Genomic DNA, 8,411 nt, shown 5'->3' with positions numbered 1-8,411 from the left:
AGCATTCAATAAGACCCAAGTTCTATTTTTGCCAAATTCCACAAGAAGTATCAAAATGAGATCGGAAGCCTTAGGAACCGCACTATAGGTCGTTCTAGACCAAACTCTATATTTCGAAGCTAACTGCATTGATGGAATTCCCATCAAATCATGCTTACTAGGAATGTTGACTGAAGTTAATCCTTGGCTTAAGCATCGAGGTTAAAATGCCTTATGACACAAACTCACACCGCAAGTCTCGGCACCCGAACCAACCATTCCCCTAGCCTAAAATGATCCTTCCGGAGCAGATGAAACCATTATAATTGCATTCCGAGGCCATCTTCCTTAACCTTTGACCAAAGTAAATAATTCAAGTTTCAAAGGCTCCAAAATACAAAACTTGCTCAAAACTTAGATGAATGACCTGACGATCGAACTATAAGTTCCAACAAATCAATTACAACATCCATTACTAGAATGATTTTCGTCCATGAAGGTAGAAGGATAGGCACAACCTGAAGGCATGAAAAGACGAGGATACCAAATCCACATTCTCTGCCAAACCCCGAGGCATCCTCTTAGCATGAACAATGCCAACATGGAACTCTGGCTAAGAGGAAAATCATCAAGCTCACTTCAAAACTCCTTCAAACCCAATTTAGGCTCCGACTCTCACCCAATGGAACTGAACTTGCATGAAAGCACCAAATTCATATGAGAATACCAATCCCACACCAAAACCACATAATAGAGAAAACACAGGATAATTGAAGATGCAACCTAACTCACAGATCTAAATAGTCAATATACACTCCACTTCTAACATCTTCAAACCATCAAAAGTGTTTTTCCAATCCTTAGCTATCCTAAACATATCGAGCACCATCTGAAACCTATCTGCAAGCCCACATAACATCAACTTCGGAAGAACGACATGTTCTCCTAAATATTGAGGAACGAAAACTACCCTTACAAGGAACTCAACTTAGGGAAAATCCCCAAAATCCACTTCTAACCCTCCAAACCAACAAACCTAGCTGAAACACAACCTTCTGAAGCTAACCACTCTAACCCAATGGAAGACCATCTTGCGAAAGATAAGGTAGCATTGATTGCTCTTCCAGCGACCTATTCCAACAAAAGAAACTTGTGAAACACCAACACCACGAACTTACAAGTTGCTCTACCACCACAAATCTATACATAACACCCAATTTTAAGGAAACTAAACTCGTAGGCAGCGTATCAACATAGTCAACTAGTCGTAAGTGACCCAAGGGTACCAACTCTCATCAAGAACCATGCAAGCTACCAAGCATGATAACAACAAACCATACATCCTAAACTACAACAACCTTATAGATTCAATGAATTACTTTGACCCTATCCCGAAGATGACCCATCTAAGAAAATTTCTATTTTTCAACAGAAGTTAAGGTCTGAAACCACTGATGAACACCACCATTTCAATTATGAATCACACACTAGACTCATGAGCTATCAACACAACAAAAACCAACACACCAACAATCAAGGTGCAATAAGGAATCACACCTCCAAATTCCTGCTAGCCATAACAAAACTACAATACCATAAGAAGAGGATGAATCCAAAAGAGGCCAAACGAGTGAAAGCACAACCCCACAATCGAGAAAAGACTAAGGTATTTATGGAGAAAGAAATCAAAAGGGACTACCACTATTGACATCCAATTCTGATCCTCCACGATAAGAATTAACTTTCGAGCATCATAATTTTCAAAGATTTGGAATAATTAGTTTTACAAAAATTCAAACATATTTTTTAAGTTTTAATGAAATTTTAGTCATTTTTATAATTTCAAAAAAATAAATATATAATTTTGTATATAATTATTATGTTTCACGAACATTCAAAAATCATTTCAAAAAGATATTTTTTGAGTGTTTTGTTAATTAGCTCATTTAATTATAGTTTATATTTCGAAATAATTATTAAATAAGTAAGTTAATTATTTTTATTTCATTGAGATTAAGAAACTCGTAAATTAATTATATTAATTCATCTTACTTATTTATTAGCTGAACTTATCCTGATTAACTAAGTTTGACTACTTCTTTAATCTACGATTTGCTATAATCTAAATTCATATGGCCAAAGCTTAGTTTAATTCTCACTAATTTAATTTTGATCCTTGACCCATCTTTAGACCAATTTTGGCCCAAATAAACAACCGTTCCCTTAAAAAAACTTCAGCCAACGAAAGACTCTGCCCATTGTTGGGCCAATCAAGTCCTAATTTCCCCAGAACCATTCCAATTCATTTGCCCAACTCCTAAATCTCCCGACCCATCCCATTACCTCTTCTTTCTAGCATTTCAAGCATCATTCACTACTAGAAATTTGATCTACTGTCGTGGTTCATTTACCGTTGCAATAGACTTTCCTACCGTAGCCATAGGTCTAAGGCCACGGTTATGGAAACCGCTACAAAAGATCGCGTAGCAATAGATAGACCCATTGCCACACTTTTCACTTTAATTAATAGCCAACGGTTAGTGTCATATTTGTACGGTTATGAACCGTCGGCAAAGAGCTTTATGCATTAGTTCTTTTGAGGCTATGGCTACAGTTTTTCTTTCTATTCAACAACAATGTTATTCTATTGCGACGGTTGTTATAGGGTAATGCAACAGTTTTAAACAATTATAAATGTTGCTCAATGGCTATTGCAACAGTTATTACAGGGTACTGCAACAGTTCTTACTTTCTGCAACAGTTATTATTAAGCTATTGCAATGTATATATATTATTGGTGCACTTCCACAAATATTATATTTTTGAGCTATTGCAGTAATTCTATAACATAAAATACACATAAATCGTTCACGAGAAGAAATGTTCATTACCAAATTTATAACTCAAGATCCATGGTTGGCTAATATCAATAAAAGCAAAATATACAAATACTTTTTTACCGTTCAAAAAAAGGTCAAGCACATGCACCACACAGTTTTTAATCTTCAGAAATAAGAGATTTCTATAACATCAGTATGTTAACATCAACAATTCAGCTCCTATGTCAAGTCTTCACTACTGCTTTCATCGCCTTCTTCAATTTCATCACCTATATATAATTAGAAAAAATATAAATAATTTCGCAATTTTTTCGCAAACGCTTAATGGATCCACAGTAGTCATATATTACAAAGTTATTACTCTATATATCTAAGACATACATATATAAACTCAATAAACTCAAATAACATTAAACTATATATATGTTATAGCTGTTTGTTTTAGACTATGTTATGTACATCTTTCACATTCCTCAAATATGGACGGAATTTTCTATCTGCAGTTTCTATAGGCTATTTCAACACACTTTCACTACAAATAATGGAAGCAGTACTAGTATTGAATTGCAAAGGATCTCTTCTTTCTTTGATAGCAATGCCTTCTCAGCAACTGATCATGAAAACATCAAATGGTCCAAATATTTCCATACACAGCTTTTACAAGGCAATGCATTAATCACCAATAATCAAATAACTCAAGATTTATATAGTGAAAAATCAAGCATACAATTCACAACATAAGGTTCATTGCTATAGAACCAACAACAACAACCTTCTTTACAAACTGCAAACATATACAATAAGCACTCTCAGAGAATTCCTAATTCCTTTGGACAATTTACATAGCCTATTTTTGTGTATGCTTTGAATTGAATGGTTAATACATTATTTCCTATTTAAGTGTTCATTCGAAATGCTTTCCTATTCAACCTTAAAGAATCAGTTAGAAGATTGTGACTATCTGTAAAATAGTCTAAATCCTTTTGAAGTTTTCACAAACTCTTTCATTGATTTTAACCTTTGTACAGGACAAATCTCTATCATAATTGGCCTTTTTCCTATTTGTACAATTGATGAAAAGAACATAATTCCTTAAATGGTTGTCTATCCTTGTCTCCTGCTGATGGAGATAGTTTTAACTTTTGACAGTGTTTAAGTCATTTTCACTTCCCATAGGGACTAAACTATATATATGTTATAGCTGTTTGTTTTAGACTATGTTATGTACATCTTTCACATTCCTCAAATATGGATGAAATTTTTCTATCTGCAGTTTCTATAGTGCTGTTTCAGCACACTTTTACTACAAATAAGCTCCACAATTTAGCACATTACACTTCAAAATAAAAATGCAAATGACATCACATTCACATTTTCATAGTACTTCAGCTTTAATGCCATATTTTAGCAAAAATTATGCAGAATTTAGGACTCTAAAAACTTCACAAAAATAATCTGCCCAATTCAGCATAATTAAATACGCTAAACTTCACATTTGAACACTCTAAATTTACTAAAAATAATTAGGTGTGTACTCATTTAAGGTAGTAGGCAATTAGTGCATTCTGATCCTCAAGTTTGTGAACTAAAACAGGGCATTACCAATTCCTCAAGTCTCTAAACTAAAACTGCCACATTTTAGTTTTTTAAATTTGTACTTCATGATACATCTTTCAACAGTATCACCAACAATAGTTCCATTCCATTTATTGCAATTTTTTTCCACATCCAAAGAACGTACTTCACCACACCCTCCACATCACCATCAATAGAAAAATGAAGAAGAACAACAAGAAAAAAGAGTCGCAATAGAAAAATAAATGATGTCGCAACAGAAGAAGAAGAAGAAGAAGAAGTCAAAACATAGAATAGTAACACCAACCTTGCTCAGCCCCTTGAAAAGAAGTAGATTCTCTTGGTGAAGGAATGGACAATGCTGTCAGTATGTTAGGATCATTTAATCCCGCATGCTTAAGTTGTGCAATTACATCTGCAATAACTTCTTGTCGCATAGTTTTCTTTTCTTCCTCCATTTGTTTCTCCATTTTCTGCATCCTTTCTTGCATTTGATGCATTTAATGTTGATTCCGAATTGCCAACTTTTTTTTTCAAAGTAGTCTTTGTAACTCCTACTCCATATAGCCTTAGTCGTCCTAGATGTTTAGGACCCATGACACTTGAAAATGCATCAACATACTCACCATTTACGCTCATTTGGTTTTCAATTTCCTCAATTTCAGCCTACAAAAGCATATCCAACAAACACAATCTTATGAAATAAATGATTGATCTCAATAAAAAAAATGAAAATAGACAGTACTCATACAATTTTACTAGTAGTATTTTCATTCGAAGCCTTGTACAAATGCCCGGGTTTTCTTGTTCTTGTAACCACAAAGAGATCCTTAGATGATACTGTCTCCTTATCGTTTCCTAGTCACATTGAAATGTATATCAGAAATTGTTTAAATGACATGTTAAGACTAGATAATAAATAAGAGAACACACCAGCTTATTACAGACTAAAGTGAAACTCTTTTTGCCAGCAGTGTGTTGATTTATCAGTTTTTTTCGATTCTTAGTATTTGTTTCAGACATTTTCTGCAAAGAAATGAATCAATAATGTTAACCGAAGGCATATTAGTGCTATATAGTGTACTAGACGAGGTCAATATCTCAATGTTTTTTTTAACAAGTCCAATTGAATAAAAAGAGCGAGCAACAGATTTGGGAGGCTGCTACAATTATCAAACTCACAACATTTGTGAAGTTTTAATTCAAGCCAATATAGAGACCAAAACAGGCTGGCAACCCTTTATAACAGTCATGTGTCTTGTAACCAAGCTGTTTTAATTTTGACTATCACACCAAATGAAGAAAGAAGCTGCAACATATTACAACAAAGAAGAGAAAGTAAAAGAAAAAATAAAGCAACAACAACAACGATATCACAAAAGAGATCACAAAATGAATAAGCTGAAAAATTTGAGATTATGAACTACATTTTTACCTTGAATTTTTCCAATTTTTGAGGAGCTCTCTAAATTGACATTCTGGAATATGGCCAAGCCTTTTTGCCATTCAAACTTCATCATTGTCATATGGATCGTAATAAGTCATCTTCAAATAACTTCTATGCAAACCTCTCGAATTGTTACCATAGTCCAATTGTACGCAACTTAAGGAATAATGTATTTCTCCTATAATTTTGTGTCATTCGCTTAGCCAATAGAAGTAAAATACTTTTACAAATAATTTAATATTGTAAACTACAAACCTTGGTATAATCCCATAAATCCTATTTAGTGTCCATGCTCCTCCAATTAAATATATCAAATGGGCAAAGAGTCGCATTTCTAGCCAATGTTCCTAGGAAGCTACTTAACTCTATGACAACATCATCAGTAGGACCAACAGGTTGATTTTCCCTATTTAGTAGGATCAACTTATGCTCTTTTCGGGCATGTACATTATGCATTTGCATTCTACCTCTTTTATTTTGAGTGAAAACGTCTTCAGCTATAAGAAAATACAAGAAATACAATTAGAAATCATGGATACATTTAATAGGTTTTTAAGCTTATATGTTACCTTTTTCTTCAGGTTGATCATCTGTTTGAGGAGTGACAAAATTCATTTGCACTTGATCCTCGAAAGGCAGCTCTCCGACAGGATGCTCCTCGATAGGCTGCTCCTTGAAAGGCAGCTCCTCGACAGGCTGCTCCTCTACAGATTGTCTATTTGTTTCAGATTGTGGTGATACTGGTTGTTGTACTCCAATTGATTAAGCAGATGTCTTTTCTTGCACTATATAGCTTGAAAAATTTCATTTGTTGTCAATAATCGTCGTTTCTTATTTGCCAAGAATGATAACGATCCTGGTTTAGCAAATATCTTATTTTTTTCTTTTTTGTTTCTTTTTGAAGGTTCTTGTTGACTCATGACTATTCAAACCTGTGAAAAAATAGGACTACAGAAGTTAAAAAGTATGGCAGAGTACACCCACACTTAAACATAATCACCAAGGTCTTACAAATCATATTTTTTATCAGTAAAATTTCTAACCAAATATTTAACTCTTTAATAATCATATCAGTTATATGAGACAAAGAGCTGAAAATAAAATTAACCCTTAGGGGACATTTTGATAATATTTTCTGCACTCAATCACATTTTATTTATTTTTGCTCATTTTTGTGTTTACAGGATGTCCTTAGTATAGAATTTTCAGTTGTAATTGACAACATCAAAAAAGTTAGTAGAACGAACAACAAAAGTATCTAAATAGATGTGTTGTACGGGCTGTTTCTACTCCTTCAGCTAAGTTATCAACTTGCCCATTGACTAGTAATGTGGTGCAACATTTAGTATCTAAATTTTCATTTACACAGAGACGTAGATTAGAGAAAATAACATAGATTATATGGTAGACCTAGATTAGAGAAAATAACAGATTATACGAAGCAATAAGGGCACGCTCAAACAAATTTCTGACCTTCAAAATTCCAGCTGCAGAAAGTGTACGGACTGATTGGTCGTGCTCTTGAACAAAACTTAAGTAGTCACACCACAATGCAACAGACTGTGTCAGGAAAATTACTATAAGTACATTTATTTTGATTCTAGAAAACCATTTCATGTATTCATAAAATGAAATTATATTTTGTATCTCCCAAGTGAGCTATCTTGCATATAACACAGACAACCAGAAAGTATTAGTGTTTTCGCAGGTTCAAAGCTAACAAAATTATCTCAACATTTAAGCTATGGCAAGAAGGAGAATGCGACGCATTGTACAACAACTGATGCCACACACAATACACATTAATCCCTCTGTATTAAGAGCCAATTCATCTAAAGTAAAATTTCCAGGGAACTAAGCACAAACCAAACTACTGGAAGATCAAGCCAAATAATTTCTAATATATGAAGAAAGGACAAAATATTTATGGGGGAAGCCAAAGTCAAAACTTAACAACAAAATCAGTCTCATCCTACTTGAAAGCAATACTTCCTAGACCACATAAACTACTAATCCAAAACAACGAACCCTAGTTTCCCCTTATAAATATCCCTGTGCTTTCACCGATTTGGGGGTTGAAGGGAGCTAAGATTAGAAATGAAAAATATACTAAAGTTGTAGTTATATTATTACACACTAGTATTTGGATCAGTTTCTTAAATCATAGAGAGGGGAAATACAAGTTTTGATTCTTCTCGTTCGCTTCTACTTTGTTCTTGTCAAAATTCTTGGAGTCGTGTCTTTGTGGTGAAAGCTCTCTTTTTTCCTCAGCTCATCTAGTCTTAGTGTCACTGCCCACGAAAAGGTAACAACCTCACCCCTATCTTAGTTCATTTTCTTACTTCTCGACTCTATGTGCTAAGAATGATTGTATCTTCTAGGATATGCCTAAATATGAGTTGAGTATCAGCATTGCTCTCTTTAAATGCTGAGTCACACTCGTTTCTGTGATGTTTCAGATTTGGTTAATAATTTGCTTACCATGGTTAATTGTCACGACCCAGGGGTACCACCGAGATGTAACATGGCATATAGAACCCCTAAGGACTCCACACAAGACACTTAGTCCT

General features: G+C 34.1%; 1 pseudogene; it reads right to left on the bottom strand.

Moving 5' to 3' along the window:
- Window positions 1–2,988: 2,988 nt before the first annotated feature.
- On the bottom strand, window positions 2,989–5,417 carry LOC125839863 (uncharacterized; annotated as a pseudogene).
- Window positions 5,418–8,411: the final 2,994 nt, after the last annotated feature.

The sequence above is a fragment of the Solanum verrucosum genome, unplaced genomic scaffold, assembly GCF_900185275.1.
Source record: "Solanum verrucosum unplaced genomic scaffold, falcon-dt-bn FXZP01000221.1, whole genome shotgun sequence".
NCBI lineage: Eukaryota > Viridiplantae > Streptophyta > Magnoliopsida > Solanales > Solanaceae > Solanum > Solanum verrucosum.
Note: the sequence above shows the minus strand (reverse complement) of the source record. Positions and strands in the feature narration are given on the sequence as shown.